General features: G+C 55.9%; 1 protein-coding gene across 3 annotated transcripts in view; it reads right to left on the bottom strand.

Annotated features, from left to right (window-relative positions):
* The window catches only part of MAD1L1 (mitotic arrest deficient 1 like 1), a 304,019-nt gene that overhangs the window by 263,551 nt on the left and 14,561 nt on the right, over positions 1–25,907 (bottom strand). The gene's annotated exons all lie outside the window — the stretch shown is intronic.

Raw genomic sequence — 25,907 nt, forward strand, 5'->3', positions numbered from 1 at the left:
ACAGGCTCTCCACCCCACGAGTCATCAGGCCACTTTCAAGAACACCAGGACTTAGGATACTCGGGCAGGGGAGGGGGCCTCGAGAGGAGAGGCACCCACCGCATGTATAGAGGGCGGATGAGGCCCGGAGGAGAGGACTTACGAGGCCCATTTTCCCAGCCCACACACAACACACAGAGGGCCCTTGAGCGCCCAGTCTGAAATGTCTCACCCAAGCTTCCACAGCAGCTGGTGCTCAGCCTGGTTAGGACCACACAGCTCTGGGAGTCCTGTGCAGCCAGAGAAGGCCTGCGTGTCACACGAACACAATCAGTGCGCCCACACCAATGATCAGGTCCAACCTGCTGACCCCAGCCGGAAAGGACCCGCTTTCTCTTGAGACTATGATTATCCCAGAGGGAGGCAAAGTGAAAAGCTTCGGCAGCAGAGGAAAGAGGTAACCGGGTATCCAGTCTCGATTGCCCTCAAGGCTCTTTCTCACTCCCGCCGTCTCTGACCTGCGCTACAACCTGGTAGGTGGAAGAAAATAGTAACACAAAAATTGTCCACAGAACTATGCGTTCCACCCCATGGAACACGGCTGCTCCATGCCCGCTGAACACGGACCGTGCCCCCATCTGGCTTTCTAGCACAGACTCACCCCTGCTGACTACAACTATGGCCACAAAGCTCAAACTGGTGCACATCTGTATGGGACAGGTCACCTGCACCGCCCTGCCCCTGCCCCACCCCGCACCACCCTGCCCCTATCTCCCCCCTACTGCCCCACGCCCCCGCACCATCCTACCCCCACCCCCACCCCCCCAGCACTGCCCTACCCCCCACCCCCTGCACTGCCAACTGCTGCTCCTGAATGAGCACCAGGACCAGGGATGCTCATCTGCTGTCCAAACCTACTGTCAGGAGACACCTCTGTGGCAATAAGAGATGACCTTACTGGTGGCCGTTAATATCTGATACAACATACAAGACTCCTCCCTCCATTTAAAGTTACAAAACATCGCTGCAAACAATGAAGAGACACACCGCGTATCAGAAGAGTCAACGTCGTCAGATGACAAATCTCTCCAAACTGATCCATTAAATCAGCAAACTTGATAAGAATGACAACAGGATTTTTTTAATGTTTTATTTATTTTTGAGAAAGAGATAGAGACAGGATGAGCAGGGGAGGGTCAGAGAGAGAGAAAGACACACAGAATCCGAAGACAGGCTCCAGGCTCTAAGCTAGCTGTCAGCACAGAGCCCGACGTGGGGCTCGAACCCATGAACCATGAGATCATGACCTGAGCTGAAGTCGGACTCTTAACTGACTGAGCCCCCCAGGCACCCCTGCCAACAGGATTTTTGCAGTGGCTGATGACTGTTTCCAAAACGTACAATGAAAAGCGAGAGAAACTTTACAGCTCACAACAGTAGGAAAGGAAGCAGACATAGAAGGCCCGTGTGCTACTCCTTTCCAGACTTGCACTAGAGCCACAGCATCAGGAAAGCAGCGCGGGCGTAAGGGTATGGATTCCAGAAGCAGACCGCATGCACACAACCTTTATCTGGTCATGGTCATGCTGTAAAGGATAAAGGAAAACGAGTGGCTTTTCCAAAACCTGTGTTAAACTTGATCAAAGAAGGAGTTAAAAACCAGAACACTGGCTCTAGCCTCGGGCCGCACACAAGACGGATCACACAGCTACACATAAGAGATGAGAACAGAAAGCTTCTAAAAGAAAACACATGAAAATTAATTTGCAAGCGCGAGACAGTGGAAGACTCCTTAAAGCACAAAAACCACCAGCCATAAAAGAAAAATACTAATAAGCTGAATTTCATCAAAATCAGAACATGCCATCGAGTACATGTGAAGACACAGGGCACATGACGGCTGTGGTCAACCGTGACTGTCTCCAAATGAGAGGGCCTGGGGGGCTCTGGAGTGAGAGTACACCATGGACCAGAGAGCGGCCGTCCGTGTGGCACCCTGTGGCAGCAAGGCGAGGAAAAGACCAGACAGCATGTCTCCAGGGTTACCCACTGCTGAGCCACTCAGAGCCAGCCTGAAGACACACAGTGATGTCCGAGGCCTGGCTCTCGGGTGTGTGAGTGCCACACACAGCCCTCAGCACTAGCAGCTGCATGCGCACACATACACTTATGTCTGAGGGTGTGTTAGCATCTTCTGTACACCTGCCGTGTCATCTGCACAGCCACCCCCACCTCTTCCCTTCCCACCCACATGCCTTTCATCCCCCAGCCTTGCATGACTGGCCCAGGCGTGGTCAGCCATGCTCATGTCTGCACTCGCCCTCCTCCCTGCTCCTCCCCATGGGCAGTCACCCCTAACCCAGCCTCCTGCGTGGACGTCCTCCCCACCGCTCAAACCCACTGCTGGCCTTACCCAGGGCACCATCACAGCAGTCACTGCACTTTCCAACTGCAGAATTTCTATGTCATCCCTTTTTATAATTTCTGTGTATTAATATTCTATTTCTACTGACTATCTTGCCTGTGTTTGAGTTACCCTTTCTGGCTTCTTCATGTGTCTTGTAACTGTTGTTGGGAAGGGGACATTCTTAATAACCAGGTGACAGCTTTCAACACCAGATCTGACCCACCCCCCCACCCCCACCAGGAAGCTGCGCACCATGCCGAGCACGTGTTCTGAGCTTCTCTGCCGTGGGCGGCACGGAAGCTGGGCTCAGCCACAGGTTGTCACCCGTGAGACGGCACGGCACGGCCAGGCAGGCAGAGCTGACAGAGAGACAGGCAACAAGGAGCACCAGGCAGCGGGGGGGAGGGGGGAGGGAGGCGGTGCACTGCCGGTGGAGGGCAACCAGGCACAGCCACTGCGGAAACATTTGGGCAATTCCTCAGAAAGTGAAATCAAGAATCACCCTACGGCCCGGCACCTCCATCCTAGGTACTTACCCAAGATCACTGCAGACGTGACCACACAGAAACCTACAGGTGAGCGGGCACCCCCAGCACCACCAGTCAAACAGCCCGAACTGGAAACGACCCAACTGTCCATCAACTGTGAACAGATGAACAAAATGCAGTACATCCATCCGAAAGTGAACGATTTGCTCATAAACAGTAACAAGGTCCAGAGACGTGCAGGAACCTTGCAAAGGTTATGCTGAAGTCAAAGAAGCCATGCATGAGCGCTTCATGTGGGATTTTATGAGAAGCACCCACAGCAGGCAGGTTCACACAGAGAGGAAGCAGACCCGGGGCTGCGGAGGCTGGAGGAAAGAAGGCCATGTGTCTGCTAAGACGTACACGATTTCGTCTGAGGGGCGTGAAAATGTCCTGGAATTGGGGCTACCGCTGCACAGTCTTGGGAATACCCCAACAAGCCCAGGATTATACACTTTGAAACGGTCAACTTGGAGGGTGCCTGGGTGGCTCAGTCAGTTAAGTGTCCGACTTCAGCTCAGGTCATGATCTCACAGTTCATAGGTTCGAGCCCCACGTTGGGCTCTGTGCTGACAGCTAGCTCAGAATCTGGAGCCTGCTTTGGATTCTGTGTCTTCCTCCCTCTCTCTGACCCTCCTTTGCTCACATTGTCTCCCTCTCTCTCTCTCTCTCAGAAATAAATAAAAAATTTTTTTTCAAAATAAATAAATAAATAAATAAATGAAACAGTCAACTTTGTGGAACACAAATTACATCTCAGCAATGAAAGAAAAAAAAAACACTAAGAAATGAGAAGCCAAGCCATCAACTCAGCAGTGACACTGGGGAGACACAGAGAGCCACCCTTGAACCACAGGTGCGAGCTGCTGGGCCCCTCCCACGCTCACTAACAGTATGTGCTGTAAATGAACTTCTCTCCTCCGTGGTTTTCTTAGCAACATTCTCTTTTCCTGAGTTTACTTTATTCTGAGGACACGGCATAGAATACACATAATACACAAAACATAGTGACGGACTATGTTCTCAGGAAGCTGGTCAGCAGCGGACAGAACTAAGTTGTAGGGGAGTCAAAGTTATGTGCAGGTTTCTGATGTGGGGGGATGTCAGCACCCTTAGTGCCCACGTCTCTCAAGGGCCGACAGTCTGCATAAAGCACCCCTGCCGTGTACCAGGCCGCTGCAGCTGTCTTGAGATAAAGCACTTCCCTGTTTGATGAGCCAAGTTCCATGGAAAACCATTTTCCTTAAAATAATAACTGACAAACAACAGTTACTCAGACCTGAGTATTGGTACATAATTCTCACAAGGGAGCTGAGTGAATTTCTCACTTCAAAGGAAACAACCAAGAGAATTTGCTGCCAATGACAATCTGAACTTTTCAAATACAAACTAGGCTTTTTAAAAAATTTATTTTGCTCCATAAGCTTCCCAAGTTCCTATCTTTTAAAGACTTTTCAGTATCTGTTGGAGATGCGATTTTTAAAGACGTATAATTAAACACAGTAATATTTGTACGATCTGCACAACTTGGTGAACCGGTATTTTTCAAGTGACTAATTGTAGAATAAAACATCCACTCAAAGAACAAGACAGACCAATGACTTTCACTGCAGGAGTCTGCACAGAACGAGGGATTGGAGAGATAGTGGCCAGGCTTCAGTTTTCAGCAGTGGGCCTCTGACAGGCCATCATGTGCACAAGACCCCACGCTAAGATGCCAATCCGAATCAAAGCAATCTACGAATTCACCACAGTCCCTGTCAAAGCTCCAACGACTTCGGCAGAAACAGAAAACTCAATTCTAAACTCATAAGAAATCTCAAGGGACCCAAAATAGCCAAAAGAATATTGGGGGGGAGGGGGGCTTGGGGTCATCACAGTGGGAGAGCATGTGCTTTCTGATTTGACAACTTATTATGAAGTCACAGTAATCAAAACAAAGTGGCACTGGAACAAAAAACAGACATGCACACCCGTGGAATACACCAGGGGCCCCGGGGCGTCTGGGCAGCTCAGTGACCCCCTTCGGCTCAGATCATGATCTCACCTTTCATGAGTTCGAGCCATCCACTTGGCTCTGTGCTGACAGTTCAGAGTCTAGAGCCTGATTCAGTTTCTCTCTGCCCCTCCCATGCACACGGGTATGCTCTCTTGCGGGCTCTCTCTCAAAAATAAACAAACAAACAACAACAACAACATCAACAAAACCACACACACACACAGAGCCCAGAAATAAATCCTCACATACCTGGATCAAATGATTTTAAACATGGACGCTAAGAGCATCCAGTGGGGAAGAACAGTCTTGTCAATAAAGGGTGTTGGGGGCACTGACACCCGTGTGAGAAGAAGGGTCCTGGACCGCTACTTAAGATCATATACAAAATAAACTAAGAATGGATCGAAGGCCTACACCCAGGAGCTGAAACTGTAAGACTCCAAAGGAAAACAAGGGAAAGCTTGCAGACCCTGGACTTGGGGATGACTTCAAAGCACAGGTAACAAAGGAAAACAGAGAAGTTGGACTCAGTCAAAACTGCACACTTCTGAAGAAGGACACCAGCAGGAGAGTGGACGCAGAGCCAACGCTCTGATGAGCCCAGGCACCCAGAACATAACAGATCCTCGTCAGCACCCAGAAAACAAGCAGCCTGAGTACAAACTGGCACAGGATGGAACAGACACGTCGTCTGAGACACACTAGGGCCAACAGCATATGGAGAGATGTTCGTGTCCCTCAGCACTAGGAACGTGGCAAAGGAAACCAGTCAGCTACCACCCCACACTGGTGAGGGTGCTTCCTATCCAAACACACCAACAACACCAAAAGCAAACAGAAACAAGAGTTGGCAAGAAGGTAGAGTGGGCACCCTCGTGCCCTGTTGGTGGGAATGTGAAATGGGGCAGAAATAGAACACGGTACAGCAATCTGTCGACACGGTAAACACAGAACCACCCAGGAGCCAGCAGCTCCATGTCTGGGCGCAGAGCCTCCAGAACTGAAGGCAGAGTCTGGAAGAGATGCTGGCACCCCATGCTCAAAGAAGCAGTGCTCACAGCAGCCAGAGGGGAGGGGGAAAGAAACCAAAGGTCTGTGGTCAGAGGAATGAACAAGCCGGGGTCTATACACAGAGGATTACGTGTCAGCCTCAGAAAGGAAGGAGATTCTGACACCTGTCTCACCACACGGGGGAACTGAGGACGTTCCGCTAAGTCAAATAAGCCCCGGACTAAAGAACAAACTCTTCACTTGTGCCAGGTCTCTGGAGTCCTCGCATTCACATGGACAGAGAGTAGACGCTGCTGCTAGGCACTAGGGGGAGGAGGTGTACAGCAGTGAGTGTGTCATGCAGACAGTTCGGGTTGTGGGCACTGGGTGGTGACGGTTGCACAACAGTGTGAATGCCAGAGAACTGCTGGCTTTAAGACGGTTAAGATGGTAAATGTTATGGAACACGTATTTTACCACAACAGAGAGAAAAACCATAGCCTATTTGGGAACTATACCAAAGAACAACCACAACCATCGGAAAAACCTATTAAATTGTGTGTCCCCTGACCGTGGGAATCAGGAGCCGGTGCTCACTGGTGGCAGGAACATCAAACAGTACAGCCCCAGCCGAAGACGCTCCCAGAGCCAGAGGCATCCACACACGTGCTAAACGTGATTATGTTAGAACTGCACCACCTTCTCAATACAAAATAAACTGTTAAAGTAAGAACATGAAGATATAAAAAGCATAACCACACACCACAGGCCGTACAATGATACAGCCTTTCAGGCAGCTGGCAGTTTACCTGGGGGAGACACCCCCCCGCCGACGCAGAGACGCACGCACAGATGAGCATGCACAGCACTACTTGCAGGTGCACAGTATCAGAACCACCGACGTGTGAAGCACGGGATGCTGGCTGAACACTTTAGGGCACCATGCACAACGGAGTATGAGATCACTGTAAGGAGAGAGAGGAGGGCGCCTGGGTGGCTCAGTCGTGAAGCATCTGACCTTGGCTCAGGTCACCATCAGGGGTTCGTGAATTCGGGCCCCGCATCGGGTGAACTTGTGCCCCGCTTCTCTCCCTCCGCCCCCTGCTCATTTGTACATGTGATCTCTCTCTCAATAAAAAAAAAAAAAAGGCAGGGGAGTATTGATGAAAATTGATCATGCCGTGATTTTTAAGAGATATTGTTACATAAAAGAGAACACAGACTGCTACCTTTCTTGGAACAGAAGAGGGAAGAAAACATACATGTTCCTGCTAATTACAAGAAGTCACACAGCAGGGACATGCCAGGAAAATAAACAAGGGAAGGGAGGACTCAAACGGAAGGGGTGCAGACGGAAAACGCTGTTTGGATTTGCCTCTGTGTACAGCCATGACGATCTAAAACATACTGATGCTCCACACGTTTAAAAAAATCAGATAAGAAAAATAACTACAGGAGAAAAGCAAACAGAGAAAGTATCCCAGTTACTTCACAAGAGTGCCAAACATAATGGCTGAACTGTAAAAAGGAAGGAAGGGAAGGGGTGTGGAGGGGAAGAGAGGAGGACTGAGGGGGAGAGGGGAGACAGAGGGATGTAGAGAGGAAGGGGAGGAGGAGAGAAGGGAAGGGGAGAAGGGAGAGGGGAGGGGAGGGGAGAAGAAAGAGAGGGAAGCTCACTCGGGAGGACTCCTGGCACCAGCCCTGCATCTACTAAAGCACCTGCGTGTGTAGTAACCACAGGCCAGTGAGGGGGAAACGTACAGTGACAACACCAGACACCCAGGACCATGTGGCCCTGCTGACCTGTCACCCAAGGCGAGGTGGCTCAGTGGGGACAGGAAGCAGGAGAGGCGGGGAGTCCATCAGGGAACTTCTGGGGGGGGGGGACACTCTGCACTGTGACTTCAGGGTGCTGACACCACCGTTACATGTTCGCCACGTCGTGGAATGGTGCCCATTTTAAAGGCTGGTTTTATTTTATGTAAATCATACGTCAATGAACTTGGTTTTTAAAAACCAGCACTTGTGTAAAAACGTCTGCGTGAGCATGTCTGTCTGCACAGGCAGGTGTGTGTGGCTGTGTGTCATGCTGTGCACAGTGACAATTTCAGGAAGGAAGGACAAAGGGACAGGCGCGGGGAAGGAGTTCTGTAGCCTCAACAACGTCCTCTCCAGATTCAGTGGAGTCTGTACAACATTGTGGGGAACACAGCACAAAAAGTGAATCAGAACTCATTTTGTAGACTTCAGAGTCAACACATTAAACGCTGTTTATGTGTTAAACGTTGTAATTCAGAATTCTGGGTTAAAAGACTTGCAAAATTTGTTTCTACAATAAACAGGTTACTTTTTCCACACTGTCACAACTAAGACTGTTCTCTTTACCCACAGGAATAATTCTTTTTTTTTTTTAATTATGTCCATCACGTAAACACAGAGGGCAAACATCCCACTGTGGCTCTCCAGGTCCCCACCTCCCAGAGTCCGCCCCTCCCCTCAGTCAGGGATCCCCTCCAGGCTGGACGCCCCCCCCCCCACCCCCCAGACAGTCACAGACAGACAGCGGTTCCCATCCGGCCACTCTCCCCTCTGGCTCACAAACCCAGCAGGGCCGGCTGCGCCACCGAGCAGCGCTTGCGGGAGGCCCCATGTGATAAGACACTGAGTACTGGCCGCACACACAGGAGGAGGGAGGCCGAGCCTCCTTGGCACAGCCCTGAGAGGACCACCTCCTCGGAACAGCCCGTCCAGATTCGTGACCCTCAGGGACAATCTGCGAAGTCCCAGAGTGATCTCGTCCAGGGAAGCTGGTGACCAGAGCGTGTACGTCATCTCTCATCTCTGGAAGCCATCCTGTGGGCAGGGTCCTCAGCTCGGCCCAGTCTTCACCAGGGCAGCCGCAATCCCCCATCAGGCCCACATGCCGGGTTCCCAAGGCCTCTCTTTCCAGGGCGGCCTAGAGTGGTTTCTAAGAGGTCGAGTTCACAATGGCCCAGCAAACGTGCTCCTCACTGGGGCATATTGGGCTGCACCATAGCCCGCACAGGACCCCTTCCACCCCCACCTCTCAGCATTATGGAGCACAAAGCCCAGGGCTCTGCTCCTCCAGGAGCCGTTCATACATCCAAGGCAAGTTCTCCCAGGGCGGTCAGGTCATGATCGCACGGTTCATGAGATCAAGCCCCCCATAAGGCTCAGTGCTGACAGTGTGGAGCCTGCTTGGGATTCTCTCTTCCTCTTTCTGCCCCTCCCCTGCTTTCTCTCAAAATAAACTTTAAACAAACAAAACCATCTTCCTCCACACAGAAGACAAAGCAAAAGTAGACAAAACCGGGGGGTAGCTTGGAGCCCAGCAGTTAGGTCCAGTTGAGAGCACCCCTCAACCCTGAGATCTCAGGGAGTGTCTGGGCGCCCTGGTGGTGCCCTGTACCTCAGACACAGGTATAAGTGACGAGCACACCCAGGAGGAAATGGCACAGGTAATGGTCTGGGGACACGACATGCATAAGGCCCAGTGATGACTGAGACTACAACATGGCTTTATGGGCTGGAGGTGGATGGGGAGACTGGACAAAGGCTGTATTCAGACCACCAACCCAAGCTGCAAACTAGTGATGTCCCAAATCCAGCTGAGTCCAAACAATGCTTCCAAAATCGGGATGTTTCACGTGAAGACTCCTATTCCTAGCTCCTTGTGAAGCTGTGGGGTGTGTGTCCCAGCACCGGTTGGCTGCATACTGTTGCAAGTTACAGAGCAAGCTGGGGGGGCGGGGCGGGCAGGAAGATTCCCCCGTACAGTGCTATGTGTTAATGGAAGGGAACACCGAGGGAAGGCCCAGACTATGGGGACAGTCAGCAACCACATCCCCTGCACATGGAGGTCCTGGAGATCAGGAGGGCTGGGCTTCGTTCTAGGACTACCATGAGGAAGTCAGGGCAGGCGTACAAGTCCAGGGATAGCACAGCAAACGACCCTTTCTGAAACAGTGGTGTTTCTCACAGAGTAAGGAGGTGGCCCTCCGAAGGCCTCTTGTGTGTTCTCACCTGGTCATGAAATACGCTCACTCTCTAACCATACGCAAGTAATCCAGAGTGAGGACAGAGACCCATGCGCAGGCCGGAAGGGGAGGCCACCAGGGGCTGCGGTCCCCTCCCCGTCCTCCTCCTCAACGGTAAGAGCTCGGAGGACAGAGGCCGCTCAGGGCTGCGGGTGCACTGCAAAGGTCACCTGCTACCCACACAGGCAACAGCACAGGACAAAGTGAGGAGATGAGGCCGACTCCTTAGGAACAGGTCCTCCAGGAAAGAGAGTTTATAACAAAGTCTGAGAACAAGCAGGGGAAAGGGCGCACTTCTCCTCCACCTGCCTCACCCCTTCACAGGCGTCATGCCCCAAGGAAATGACAGAAAAGATGTCATTAATAAATTATTTCAACTTTCTTTTCAATGGTGCTGAAAAGTATATGCAAATCCACTCATAATTACGTTTAAAAATTCCATTTCATGGGATAATCAGACTTCAAAAAAGTCAATTTTAGTTTTAATCAGATTTTAACAAGGATATTAAGTCCATTTCGTTTAGAAAAGGGAAAAAATGTGAATTTAACACAAAATGTATTCAAGCTTTGCCCCAGGAGATAATTAAACAAAATTAATTTGGAAGGGCTGTCAGTAAGTGGAGGCCCTGCAAACGGAGGTCCACATTTCTGATGGAAACAAGCAGCTTCGTGCCATAGAGACAGGGGAGGGGGCGGCGGCCGTCGGGAACAGGGGGACAGGGGGCGGCAGCCATAGGGAGTAGGGGGTCAGGACCGAAGCAGGCCTCGGAGGCAGAAGGCCAGGACAGCTTGGGGGTATGGCTGCGGGGAGGGGAGCCCTAGAGACCAGGCTGGCGGGTGCACAGGGAGGCCTCGGGGTCCCACACAGTCGGACCATCAGCGGGGGAGGCCGGGGGCCCTGCCAGATCCAACCGCGCTCGGGCCGCCCGCCTGCCGCCCAGAGGAGAGGCCACCTTCTCTGCAGGAGGGCTTCCCTCCCTGAACAGGCGGGGCCTGCCGCTCTGGCCCTCAAGCCCCTTCCCTCTCTGCACCCCGTGATGTGACCACGCTTTGCTCCGTGGCAGTGCAGAAGCCATGCTTGCCATGTTCTCCACAGGCCGGAGTCACTCAGCAAGTGTCTGTGGAATGGAACGGACCTGACTATGGCACCTGTCCTGGGAGCGCTCAGCCACCGGAGAGGAGTCAGGCCGGACATAAGCCCTGCCTGGCTGTGAGCAGTGACCTTCTCTCTCTGGGCTCCAGGTGCCCCGCAAGGCCTCCCTGCGCAACATCCACACCAGCCAAGCGATGGTCAGCTGCGAGTGAGGCACCCCAATCAAGCGCCAGGCTCACCCCCACTAACCACCTGCAAGCCAGCTCACAGCCCAAGACCAGACTCTCCCACAGCAGGTTAGAGGAAACAGAGCAGCAAGATGCTGTGTGAGTAGGGGTTTTAGCAGAAGGCGAGAGCAGGGCTCCAGGCCGGTGGGCCAGCCCCACACCCTGAAGCAGGGGGTCAGCACACCATAGCCTTCAGGGACAGGGCGGCGCCCGCTCGCTTACGTCCTGTCCCAGGCCGCTGTCCCACTTGTGGCCCAGGTCGTCCCAGCGTCATCACAAGGAGTCCTACGCCCCAGGCCACGTTGCCCCCACACTGCTCACCCCATCCCGTGCTGCAGAGGTGAGGACTGGCAGCTCAGGGACTATGGGCCACAGAGCCCCAAATCTTTACTACCTGGCCCTCATAGGAAATACTTGTGGCCTCCGCCCTATAACCATCACTCCCAAGCATCCACTGTTGAGTCACAAAAACTCAAATAGAAAACTACCCTAGCAAAGGGGCAAAACAAGAAAAACCTGCATTTTCTACCAGGGGAAGCCTGTCTTGGTGGGGGATGGGCAAGAAGGGTGCAGGAGCAGGACCACTGAGTCCCAGGGATGGCGGGGACTGACGGCAGCCCGCCTGTGCTCAGCAGGGTCAACACAGTTGTGTCGCCCAGCGCCATGTCATGTCAACAGAGCTCCAATTAACAAGGTGCAGCTCTGGAGACCCGAACCAGGCGGTGGCCTGTCCGGGATAGCCGAGCTCTAGCAAACAGTAAGAGGGCCCCAACCAACCGCAACGCCAGTAATGGCTGCTGGCACCTCTTCTCAACCCTGACCTTCCCAGGGAACCTCCGAACAGCAGCCCAGATTCAACGGCGCCAGCGTGCTGCGACGCACCACTCTCCGAAGTGAGCAAGGGGCCGCGCAGGAACCTGCAGTCCTCACAAAAGGCAATGCACTCCCGACACCTGAACACGTCAACCCCTAGTGACATGGGAATAGCGGAAGCCAGGGAACAAACGGGACACAGAAGGGCGTGTCTAAGCATCATCCATGCAGACTCATGCACCACTCCCCCCAGTGCAAGAGGTGACACACAGCAGCACCGACCCCTTGCAAGAGGAGGGCGCCGCCCACCCCTAGCTGTGGGAAGACCATTTGGCTCCACGGAATGGGAACAGTCTGCACGCAATAAAAATTAACTGCTCACCTTCTAACTCAGCTGCCTCCAAGAACAGGAGGAGGTGGTATCTCTGCCCCTAAATTTAACCTTCTTCTGCCAGTAATTACAGTCTTTCTCTACCTGGCAGAGCCTCCCCATCTGCAAAGCAAATCCCAGCAATGCCAGAAGGTGCTCAGCCCTGAGCAAAGGCAGAGAGGGCAGCCCTCTGCAGGCTGGGACGCCTTCCTCGCCAAAGTTCGGCTAGGAGCCATCAGGCCTCAAAGAGCTGCTGTGAGCGACAGGCTGCACACCCGCATATGAGCTGCTGCTCCACAGGCGAGCGGGTGGGCAGCGCCCCAGCAGGAGCCACAGATGCCAGCGGCAGGCTGCTCAGCTCACAAAGGCGCAGGATCCAGCTGCATGGCACTACCCGACCGGCCAGGTGGGTGGAGGGGACAGAGGGCAGTGCCCGCCACGCACCACCACCAGCAAGCAATCCAATGCAGGCGACACCAACTCTCAGCACGATCTTAGCCAGTGAGCCCCGCAGACGCTCCAGGGCCTCCTCTGCCCAATGGGATGAAAGTGGGGCCACCTCACCCACAGCTGGGAGGGGCGGGAGTGACATGCTCAGCGCATGCTGGCCTTACTGTTTCTTGAGGTGGCCCCCCAGGGCAGCCCCAGCTCGAACAGAGCCGTCCTGTCAGCCAAGTGAGATCCTCTTCAGAGCAGGGCCTGTCTTCAGACAAACAGGCTCTGGAACGTCTTGTCAGCCACCTGTTTCCAGACCACAGAGAACACCTGGCCTTGTGCCCACTGACGCTACTCTAACACGGCAAAGACATAATCAGAATTGGACTCCGGCTCTGTGAAGCCCTCTCGCAAAACGCCGCTGCACACACTCACCGCTCTGGGCGTCACAAAGCGCCCAGGCTATTCCCACTGCCCCGAACGCTCAGCCCTCTCACCACAACAGCCAAGGCTGGGCTCTGGCTCTAGCCCCAAAACCAGCCTGCTGTCCGCCAAACAGCAGGCCCCCAAAACTACAAAGAATGACAACAGGATTGACTTTTGCCAAAATCTCAGTTCTATCACCGGGTGACAAGGCCAGGAGAAAGCAGGCAGGCATTACTCACCCACAGAGGAAATGGAAGCCACGATGGAGGGGACCTGGCCTGGGACACGAGACATCTTCAGGGTACCTGCCACCACTTCAACTCTTGAAATGTGCCCACAATGGAGCCCCGCTGCCAACCCCTGCTCAGCCATCCTGCCAGCCCCCACTGCACACCCATACACTGGCAGAACCACTCAGAACCGTGGAACGCCACGGCCCTCTGTGTGGGTGGGTTTGCATGAGCCGCTTCCCCCACTGAAACAGGTTCCCAGCCTCTTCGCTCAAGGTCAAGTGCACCCCTCCCAGGAGCCATGCCTGCCGTATCCAGTACCAGCCTGAGATATCCACATACTCAGGCAATGCCCACACGCGCACAACGAGAAGGAAGGAAAGTCTGCGAGGGGCGGCATGGGGAGCGGGGAGGAGGACCAGCCTTGCTGACAGAGGACAGATCCAGCCTCTGACATCCTGAGACCCGGCAGGGCTCTGCCCGCCCCTCCTCCCCTGCTGCCCACAGGGTGGTTCGGGTCTCCGGTTAAACCACACACGGCGATCCCCGTCTCACCAGGGCCGCGTAAGACAGCAAACTTCAGGAAGGCCAGGCTCCCTGACCCGCAGCGAGCACTCCCCCCACCATCACCAACGTCTGATTACACCAGGCTACGACCCACGCCACTTGGACACCCTGCTTAGCACAGCTCCCAGATCGCAGGGGACAGAGCCTGAAGAGCCGTGAATCTGCTGTCACTCAGTTAGGTCAGGCCCCTGGAGCCTCGCAGAACAGGCAAGTCTTCAAAGCCGCTCGCTTCAGGGCCCTGCACATCAGCAGTGAGCTTTCCAACCACAGGACCGGCCCGTGGGCCCAGCCCATATGCTAAAGGCTTCCAGCCAGGTCCCCTTGGCCAGAGGCCCTCCCCTCACTTGTGAGGGCAGGGGAGAGGCAGAGAGGCTCCTCACTAGACTATCCCGCACGTCCCTAGGAGACAGCATGTGTCCCTCAGAAAACCCCTGACACCCCTCCTGCAGCGAAGCGGCCAGGCTGCCCCAGGGCCCCCAGATATGCACCCAAACATGCACACACCTGTCCCTGGGACCCTGCCTCACTTAAGAGAGCGCCATGGAGCTGCATGCCAAGAGCCGAGGTCAGTGCTGCCTGCGTTACTGCAGGACCCTGGCGGATTCTGGGTGTCTGCTAGAAACAGAACTGCACCAGGGTCCCAGCACCTCCTCTCCCCACGTGTGCAAGCCACAGGCTTCGCCAATGTCACTGCTGCAGCCCCACACCCGTGCGGGGACCCACTTGCTCTCTCTGGCCCATCCTGACCTCCCTGGTGCCGCCAACCTTCTAAGACACAGGTAGGCGGCCAAACAGGTGAGGTTCCCATCAGACCAGGGGAGACTGGCGTCCCACCTCCCGGGATGTCTGGGGCCTGTCCTGTCCCACAGTGTCCTCGGTCCAAGGGCTTGTTCCCCTCCAAGGGGGGTCCAAGGGGTCCTCGGTCCAAGGGGATGGGGACTGACGAGCGCTGCCAGCTACCACGTGCCAATCGCTCTGTAGTCGATGCATAGGCACCATCCCTGGGCTGTAGACAAGGAAGCCTGGATGCAGGCAAACCCACGGGCAGCCCCTCCTCGCAGCCTTCCCGCCAGGGAGAGCCTGTCACCCCCAGGCCCCTGCTGCTCCTGGCCCCCATCTGCTCCCTAGGCTGGATTGGCCACCCCTGCTGGCAGTCATACAAAAATGACCCAGAGGGAGCTCAAATCCACACCCAAGGACACGTGGCAACTCCCTGTAGCTATTTCTGTGCCGCTTCAAATGCACATGCGCTAACCAGAGTCCACGGCCCTCCCTTCCAGAGAGCAAAGCCTGTCCCCACGTCTGCCCCATCTGCCGGCACCCTCCCAGCCCCTCATCTGGGCCAGGTCACCCCCTCCCCCAGGTGCTAAGGACGTCCCCCAGCCTCTGCTCTGGCCCTGTAGCACCCCTGCTCCAAATACAGCCAGTCATCTCAGCGGGCTAAGCTGGCCTGTCACAGCCAGCACCAGCCCCGTCCCTCCGCCTGCTCAGCGGCTACCCCTTTCAGCTGTCTGTGCAATGCCTTCAAGGACGTGCACTTCCCAAGAGGCGAGGACCATGTGCTTGGGTAGTCATGCCAGGCACACAAACTCGCTCACCATGCATTCTGCCCACGGGCTCCCACAAGTGGGACAGGACAGACACTGGGGTTCCTTGGCAGGGACAACCTATGGCCTCCGTGCCCCGCCGCCAGTTAACACAGACTGACCCGATCCAAGAAGATAACCTGCAACAAGAGCTTCAATGGTCCTTCCCCAGGCAAGAGACTGATAAAGCAGATGGAACTGCTGGCCAATAAAAACAGACTTCCTGAGTACAGGCCTCGTTAAGTCAGTTAATGAAAGTCATTAAAGCAAGCCGGCTGGAACAGGTTCCTTTCTTAAGAGGTGAAGGGACTCCGAGATGAAGGGTGGAGACAGGCCACTGGCCAGTGACCCAGCCGTGTGCTGCTCCCAGCAGCCCGCAGCCCTTCCAGCCATCGGGGACCCCCAAACTCTGCACAGGGGACAGCCTCCTACACTGTCCCCTACCTGTACCACCTCTGCACAAGGAAGCGAGAAACCACTGGGTGCTTTTCAGAAACTGGGCTCTCTGGGCGTGACACATAGCAAGTGAGCTCGGATGGGGGCATCCAACAAGGTGAGCTGGGGGGTCAACAAGGCACATGGCGGCAGGCACGTCAGCTACATCCACACCAAACGCTTGTCAAAGGATGTACCAAAGCCAGCAGTGCCAGCGGCTGACAGGAAGGTAGGCTGGCGGCCGGGGGAGCAAGAGGAGAATTGTTCCCGTCGACCTGATGCGTTCTCAGTGACGAGCCACCTGAACACACTGCATGTTCAAAAAAGGGTCTCTAGCCCCCTGTGATCTGAAATGACACTGGTCGCTCCACAACGGTTTCCCACAGGCCACAGAGAACACCCAGTCTACTTCCCAATGCCCTGAGGCCTCAGTGTCCATGCCCGGAGATGCCCGGCACCCCCACCATATCACTGCCCATCCCCACGAACACGTGCCCCCAAGTGAAGACCTCGCTCACAGCAGCAGAGGCGGCTCAAGACAAGCACCTTCGGGAATGAAATGGAGGAGCAGTGGCAAACATGCGAACAATAGATGCCACACCTCCTGGCTGAGTACGACCCAATGCACAGACCCCAGGGGACTCTCCTGCCCCAGAGTCAGTGCCTGCCAGCCTCCCATGCCAGCTCCACCTGGCCACAAAGCCAGCAGTCCCCACGCGGACCTGCACCCGTCTGGGCTCCAGCTCTGGACCTGAGCACAGCAGCCTTTCGTGCGTCCACCTCGAGGGCAGCCAGCTGCTTCCAGGACCAAGCCCAGTCACCTGCACCATGCCACAGGCTGGGCCCTCCCTGGGTGGGCCGCAGACCCAGAGCCAGGCCCCCGGGTCCCCAGAGGAGGCCGAGAAGAAACGACACAATGAAAGGAAGAAGCCTATGGCAACCTCTCAAAACTTCCATTCAAGAAATCCAAAGAGCATCGCTTAGTCGGATGAGCATCTGACTCTTATTTTAGCTCAGGTCATGATCCCAGGGATGTGGGATCAAGCCCCGCACTGGGCTCCATGCTGAATATGAAGGCTGCCTGGGATACTCTTGCTCCCTCTGCCCCTCCCCCACTTGCACCCTTGCTTAAAAATAACAGTATCAATAAAAAAAGGGACATGTACAAAGCAACTGCAATGACAGAGGATCGAGATGGTCTCCAGGCAGTCTCCACAAAGGAGAGCAAGCAGGCGGAAGTGAGGTGTACCCAGAGCCTGCCCCCGTCCCACTGCACGAGCCGGGTGCAGAAAGCCGGGGTCTCTGCCACAGCAGCCGGGCCGGCAGACCCATGTAGGCCCTTCCGGCAGGCACCTTGCTATCTCCTGCTCCGCCCTCCTGGGCTTCTGCCGGCCAGCTGGGCTCTCTGCAGGAAAGGGCCATGACCGCCCCACCACATGAGCCACATTGCTGCCTGAGTCACTGGTCTGCCTCAAGCCCCAAGGCCCACACCAGTGAGAACCAGCCATCCAAAGCCACACACTCCAGGTCACCCGCGAGCACAGTGTGAGAGGCTTCCTCCTGGCTGCGGGCCGGGGCCCATGGTCCTCAACAGAGGGCCAGGACGGCTGCACTCGAACTGCGGGCACATCTCCCGGGCCACAGGCCAGCCCCTCTGCCCCACAGGCTCCTCACTCTGCCACTGTGTGCCCACTGCAAGGGGCAGAGCCACCCTCTTTCAGCTACTCTCCCACCCCAGCAGCTCGATTCCCGTGACAAAAGCGTGAGGACACATTCTGCACAAAGGCTCGCTCAGACTACAAGAGGGACACAGCACAGGACACGCGCACAAATGCATAGTACTGTGTATTTTTTATTCACGTTTTGTGCATGTTTATGTATCCTGTGAAAGACAGCGGGCAAGAGACGGTGAGAGAGAGAAAGGGAGAGAAAGAAAATCCCAAGCAGGCTCTGAGCTATCACCACAGAGCCCAACATGGGACTCAAACCCACTGACTGCAAGATCAGGACCTGAGCCAAAGTTGAACACTTAACCAACTTAGCCACCCAGGTGCCCTGGAAAGAACTTTAAAACAGAGTTCCAAGTTCCTGGGCATGAGGCCACACAGAGACATCACGACGAACGGACAGAGAGCCCTCCTAGGCCCCTGGAGACAAACCCGCCATGGCCTCCATGGAACTAAACCCTCATGAACACATAAGGGCAGGAGGAACCGCCAAGCAGGGCCCCGCTCCAGGCCAAGGGTCTCCCCTCCCGCCCACCACCACACACTGCCCAGGGCACGCTCCGGGCAGGCAGCCCGGGTGAGAAAGAACAATGCCTCCTCGTCCCCTCCCCCCCCCACCCCGTGCCACATGCAGACCTTCTACAGCTGCCAACACCCCTGGCCTCACCCCTTGCTGGTCCAAAGTCACATCTAAGCACAGACACGAACCCATGAAAACAGCACAGTCCCAACACCAGCACAACTTACTGCCACACATTTATCAAATGCCACAGGCTGCTGGGTGCAGAGCCTCTGAACACAAGCCCTTGCTCTTCCTCCACAAGCCTGGAGACTGAGGACACCCAGCAGAGAAACAAGCATGTCAAGGCAGAAAAGAGCTGGGGGCTCAGCAACCGAATGAGCTGCTACTTCAGGCCAGGAGTCAGTCACAGGGACACCTGTTTCTGTCGTCGGCCTCCACGGGGACCTACAGAGCCATGAGGGGCTTGGCTCACAGGTGTCCGGCACCTACCGGCACAGCTTTAAGGCCCCCAGCCCGGTACACAGGCCAACAAGAGCCCAGCATGGCTGAAGGCGCCACCCCAGGGCCGAGGCTCCCAGAGAACAGCTCCCGGTAGACAAATGAGAGGGGGAGGGAATGACAAAACGTTCATGGCTGAGGCCACCGAGGTTAGCACGGGAGGGCACAAGAAAGGGCCACACTTGAAAGCACCCAGAAGGTGAAACTCTTGCCCACCCTCCTCTTCCTTATCTGGAGCCGCAGAGGAAACCAAATCAAGACTGGGTGAAACTGTGAAAGGCGCCTGATGGCAGGAGCTCCGTCCTAAGCACCAGCAGCACCTCAAGTTCCAATGGACCCCACGCCCAGGGAATTGGAAATGGCGACCACAGGAAGTGCGGCCATAAAGGTGTCCGGGTTGGCCGATGAGGACACCTGCGCTCCATCCTGCTGTCATCCTAACAGGCCTCACACATCAGGGAAGGCTGGTCCCGAAGACCGATCACCTGGCCAGCCTACAAAGGCTGCTGGCAAGGATGCGGGTCAGTACTGGGTCCCCACGTTCACTGCAGGTGACAGGGCGGCAGCTTCAGGGGCAGAGCCTCCAGGCTTCGGAGCCAACACGACCCATCAGCCTCCCGGCCTCCCCGGCGTCAGTACCGTGTGAGACACGTCAATTCTGTCAAACCTGAACGCTTCCTGACAGGCACTACGCCCTCCCAGCCGGACTGAAACCGGGCCAGATCCAGGGACAAAGGGACAGGAGAAGGAGCCAAATCACAAGGGCTCACTCACCACCAGCGAATCATTTCCTCTACGAAATTAGAGGCTTGACTAGAGGGACTCAACGTGCATCCCATGCCCGCTAATAAGGCTTCCTGCGGTGGGAACTGCCAAACAAGCTTTTCAAAAGCCAACCATCGGAGAGGCCTGCTCCCCGCTGCACCGCGGCTCTATGGTGCATCTCTGCAGAGACCTTTGAGAGCGTACCGCCCAAACTAAGTGGTGCCACTCGGATGCTGACACAGAAACGTACAGAATGGCATTTCTGGAGGGTAATTTGGCACCATATCCCAATTTCAAACACATATGTCTTTGGAGGCAAAAAATGTACTTGTAAAAATTTGTCCAACCAATCAGGCACTGCTCACACTGCAAACAACTCAAGAGTCCGTCAACAGAGGCCCGAGGGAATGCAGAGCGTGTCCACTTGACAGAGTTCCGTGCGGCTCTTCAGTTCAGCACCAAAGTACTGCTGGAAACCAACTGGAAATGTGCAGGCCATGGCCTGGGCACCGTGGAAGGGAGGCTACATAAGGAGCTTGCACGTGCAAGCGGCTTCCAGAAAGCCACATGAGAACGCACCAGGCAGTGCCTGGATGGACTACGGGTGAGCGTGGTGACCCCAGGCGCCCTCTCCTCTGAGAAGAGCACTCTAGGCACGAAAGCACTGCACAGTGAGGACCAGGCAGCAGTGACAGAGCCCGCCTGGCCGAGGACAAGGCTGGGTGCGGGTGATGCGGGGGGGAGGTAGGAAGGCCACTTCCACATTGTGTCCACTCCCCCATGCGGCGAGCTTGGGCAGCCATGCCCCACAGCACCTGCCCCACGGCCCTGGGACCCAGGCGAACAGAGCCCGAGCCAGTCCCACTGCCTGAGGGCCTGACCAGCTCAGGGGACGGCTCCACCCAAAATGAAAGCGACCCTCAGCACCCCTTCCACAGCCTCCCCTTGTCCAGAGATCAGCCTCACAGAGGAGGGACGCACGTACGCGTGCGAGCGCACACACACACAAGCGGCCAAGGACAGGTGGCCTCCAGCCCACTGCCAGGGCCCCTGATGCCCCGATCACGTCTGCACCCGAGATGTGAGGAGCCCCTCACCCGCCTGCCCCTACAGTTGTTCGGCGTCTGTTAGAATTCCAAATCAAGGGCATCGCAGCATGACCTCCAAGCGCCTGGCTTCAGCAGAACTCGCCCACGTGCATGCACAGCAGTCGGGCCGCGTCACTGCTGAGCACCCTGCTGAGGATACACCACGCCTGTGAATCCTCTCCTGGCGGACGGGCATGCCCGCTGTCCGCACATTCTGGCGGTTAGGAATATGGCCGCTGTGAAGACCCTGGGGCAGGCCTTTGTGAGGCTAGGTTCCCATCTCTCTCGGGTAAGAACCAGGATGGTCTTAAGAGCCAGGTCATGTCACAAACATGCAGGAAGCCACAGAACGGTTTCCCGAGGGCCGTGTGGTCTGCCGCTCACCTCACCCCTGCAGCGAACAGACACCACAGCTGCTCGCACCGTCACGTCACCTGGTGTGGCCACCCTTTGGTCCCAGCCATTTCACGGGGCCAGGCGCAGTGTCCCAGTGCCCCTCGAACCACAAATGCAGAGCGTCAGTCCCATCCTCATTCACATCTGTGGACCCTTTTCCACAGTTATCTGTTTGTCTTCTGCCCAGCTTTTAAACAAAATCTGACTGTGGGCTTCCATCAACCTATCTCGCATCAAAAGGATGCTCTCCTGGCCAGGGTTTGCCTCTTCTTCATCTTCACTGAGTCTTTTCAAGACCAAAGTGGTTTTCATTCTGGGGAACTCTAAGTTACCCATTTTTTTTTCAACTTTGGTTTGCACTTTTGTGTCCTAAGTATCCAGAAGCCTTGGTGTTCACCCCAAGTTAGGTCCATGCCCCACGGGTTCAATGCTGGAACAGTCAGGGACAAGGATCTGCATGTGTCCATACAGACATCCCCCTGCGTCAGCGCCGTCTGCGGAAGACGGACTCTTTCCCACTCAATTATCTTGTCACCTTCAGTGGAAACCAATAGATTCCATACTCGGGTCATTCCTGAACCTTCTAGCCTTTTCCGTCAACATACATGTCTATCTTTATGCCATTCACACACTGATCCATATGGTTTACACTGTGTCTGGAAATTAACCTTCGTAAGCCCCTGAATTTTTTTCAAAAACAAGTGTGGCCCTTCTAGATGCTTATCATCTCTAAAGAAACCTTAGAAGCAGTTTGTTGGCTTCTACCAAAAGGCCTGCTGGGATGCTGGCTGGGACCGCACTTGGATGTGAGGATGAATTTTAGCAAACTGACACGCCACCGCCACAGACTCCTGCAATCCGTGAGCAAGGGACTGCTCTGCACTCATGTCACTACCAGGTGACTTCTAGTCCCCCCAGAAAGAGCTTCTACTTTACAGCACGCAGACTCCCGTTGCATTTATCCTCACGTTTCTGATGTGACTGACGGGTGTGTACTTAAAACTGTTGGCCACTGGTACACAGGAAGTCTACTCGTGAGTATTGTCCTTGTAACTGTGAACCTGTGAGCATCCTAGTCCCAGTGGCTCCTTATAGACTCCTTGAGACTTCCTGTGGGGACGACCGGGCTGTCTCCCACCAGACGCAGCTTTACTTCCTCCTCACTCCCACCCACGCTGGCCACACGGCCACCGCCGCAGACGAGGAATGGGGAGACAGCATGGTAGCCGCAGGGACAGCAGGTGCCACATCTTGGGGAGGGGGAACCTTCCACTCCTACTTCGCTTGAAGGCTTCAATCATGTGTGGGTGCTGAGTTCCCACAAATACTCCCACATCTATTGAGAAGATCGTGTTTTCCCCTCTAATCTATTAGAACAGCGAACGACCCAAAGGGCCCGTATATTGCTGCAGGCACTCCTTTTTGCTCCATTTTCCCTCCAGCCTCTCTGTTAGTCCTTCTGCAGTGCCCTGGACAGTCACCTCCAGGCTGACACAGACACAGAGTGTCTCTTGGTGTCCAACTTTAGCACCTTCAAACCCTTTCGCTGGGTCGTACTCCCTGAACAAGGCTCAGCATGTCACCGCCCTCACACGCCGGCGCAATCTGTGCGCTGCTGCTGAGCCCCTCACTGGGCTCTCACTAGCCTGGGACGGGGACACGCAGGCACCACACTCACGTGCCCTCTCTCCTGTACGCAGGCCCCACTCAGCATGGTGCAGCATTCCTTCCTACTCAGGACTCTCCAAGTCCTGAGGCCCACCTGCCTCCAACCCAAAGGACCCATGTGCTGGAGACAGGGGTCCGGCAATGTCCAGGTAGACAGGCAGATGCAGCCACCGGGCATCCCTACAGAATCAGGATCCCGCTGCCGGACCCGCCCTGGCCAGCTCACCTAACCAGCTCCCTGACACCTCTGGGCTCCTCGGGATGTAAGAAATCTCAGACTGGGACAAAGGTGACAACGGTCATGCCGTGTGAACCCCGGGGGTTGGTGTCTCCAGATGTTAGACCTGATCTCTGTTCCCAACCTTTGCAAGGCCACAGGGCCCTCAAGAATCTGTGAAAAGCCACAGCCTTATACCCAGAGAACAGCCCATGCAAAGAACATCTGGGCTAAGACACAAGAAGCTCATAGGCACCAAGCGTATCAGGATCATAGGCTGGGCAATAACAGGATAGGTGTGGGACAGTCAACAGTGGAGGAGCCCGGGGCTGTAAGGCCACAGAGCCCTCATGCCCCCGCCCCTCCAGGCCCTGGCCTAGTAGGTGAGGCCTGCAAGGTGGGGACCAACAACAGGCCAGAGGCTCTCAAAGTGCAGGGAGCAGGATCACGGGGCAGGAGGCGCCACCTAGTGGCGGCAGCCCTCAAAGCCCAGGAGACCCAGGACAAGGCTGGGGCCTCCGGGTCAGGACACACCCCAAGCAAGTGCCTCAATTCCCAAAGTTGCAGCAAAGCCTCAACCTAAAAGCCAGGAGAATGAAGCCCGCGAGGTCAAAAGGCCCTCCCTACCCCTCCAGCTCCTGCCTCCAGGGTATCTGCTGGACTGAAAATATGGTATAGGGCAGCAGGCCCCAGGACCAGCATGAAAACATGTTTCACGGGGAGAAAGTCTGACTTCCATGATAAGAAACCAATATTCTAGAAAAGTCCTTCCACTTACAGATGAGCAAAATGAGGCACAAGACAGCCCCACAATCCTGAGGGCCAAGCGGGGGCCAAACTGGTATTTAGGCACTGCTCCTGAGGTCTGACAGTGCCGCCTCCCCCTCCTGCACGGGCCACAGTGATGGTGACAGAGGACATCCACCCTACACCCGCTCCAAGCAGACCCACCCCGGCCACCCAGACAGTGGTCTCAGCACTCCCTCCCATATCCCTCCTGCAGGGACTCCAAATTCTCCCTGTGCCCTATCACCCTCTACCCATCTCCCACTCCAGGTCCAATGCCACCAGACGTAGGCTCCAAAAGGCCTCCCTCCCTGCTCACGGATGCCCAACTCCCCAAAACCTAACAAAAGAGGATGACCAAAACCCTCCTTGTAGCATTCGTGGTCAAGCCCGGTCTTGGAAAGGCTGACCCCCCGGGCCTGGGGAGTCCGCATTTGTACCAACACACATGCCTGCGGCCCACCGACTATCACAGGACACACGAACCCACCTCCGAAGGACACGAGTCACTGGAGGTGGAGCTGTCCAGGCACCCTGCTGTGGACAGGAAGGGTGAAGAGGGGTGGCTGAGGTTCGCCCGGGGCCCCTGCAGGTGGCCAGGCACAGGGTGACCACAAAGCGCGTGAAAGGAAACCTGCCCCCCTCCAGGGCCACGAGGACACTGCGCCTGCCTGCCCAGAAGCCTCCAGCCACTTGGGAGGGACGCCGGCACCACTCTGTGGCACATGACCGTGTCAGCCTCCACACACACTGAGGCACGTGCCACATTCCCAGTGAGATGAGAGCACGGGCCCGGGGCCAGGCACAGACCTGATGAGCCCTCGACACCCCCCCCTTCCTCCCCAGGGCCTGGCTGCCCAGTGAACACAGGCCACACATGCACGTGACCAGGCAGAAGCCACACCCCAGCTGGCGGCCAGCCCGCAGACCTCTGCCCCCCGTGTGCCAGCCACACTCAGGGAGGCCCTCTGGTTTGGAAGTGAGATCAAAGGGCCAGAGGAGCCACCAGCTGTGCACCAGCCCCGCCTGACTGATGTCGAGGGCTTTGTGGCACACGCTGGGCGATGAGACACTCCGGCAGCTGGTCTGACCGGGCACGAGTGGACCTCTGATCTCCCACACAAGAAGTCACAGAAGTTTCTCTTCTGACAGGCCCCCCGGGTGCCGGAGGGAAGCTTTTGGGTGAGTCACTAAGCCCCAAGAGCAGGAGGAGGAAGCAGAGAGCACTGAGGCCCCACCAGGCCAGCCCTCCAAGAGTCCGGCAGCAGGTGTAGCTCAGGAGAGGACGGCAGCATCATCTGTCCTCTGTGACTCAGCCAGGCGCAGAGAGGACACAGAGGCGTTTCCAAGGGATGCATGCGGAGTCACTACGGCTGCTGGGAACGGCTGCAGGCTCCAGAACCAGCACTCTCACAGTGTGATTCCAGGACGGCTCCTTAAAGAAGGCTCTCATTCTCGGCCCAGTTTGCAAAAGCCACAGGAAAGACCACCGGGAGCTACGGTCTTAAAGTTGCACAAGCTGACAAAACAAGAGGCTCCGAAGTATCGCAGCTCCAAAGACCAACCCAGACGATCCAGCTCCCCCAGAGCTGTCGGGAAGAGACCGTCCGCAGGGGGGCCCAGGGTCCCAGGGGCCGAGGGACAGGCGGCGATGCTGGAGAAAGAGGGCAGTGGCCTCCAGGACGGGGGGCAGGAAGCGGTAGAAAGGTGCCCACCTGGGCCATCCGAGAAGAAGGCGCCAGCTCACCGCCCAGCTGCCCCCACCACTGCTCTGCTACTGCCCTGCCGCTCCCCTGCCGGCACACGCAAGCCAAGGCTGCTGCAGGGGCCTGATGGGGACGACGGTGCTTCCCTCTCACCGAACAGTTCAGTCGTCTCTGCCCTCCCGTCTGCCTGAAAGGATCAGCTCACCCCCAACAGCAACTGCTCCCTCAGTAGATGCGAGAAAGTCCTTTGACAGAAGCCACCACTGCAGTGCAACCAAACACCTGCCACCCCACTGCCATCCAGTCTTATAGGACGTTAGGACTTGGGCAGGGACAGTCTCCTCATTCCACTTCCCTCCCGCAGGGAAAACACAGCATCAAACCCAAGAGG

Source organism: Hyaena hyaena, unplaced genomic scaffold (genome assembly GCF_003009895.1).
Source record: "Hyaena hyaena isolate Hyena2069 unplaced genomic scaffold, ASM300989v1 scaffold_20, whole genome shotgun sequence".
Lineage (NCBI taxonomy): Eukaryota > Metazoa > Chordata > Mammalia > Carnivora > Hyaenidae > Hyaena > Hyaena hyaena.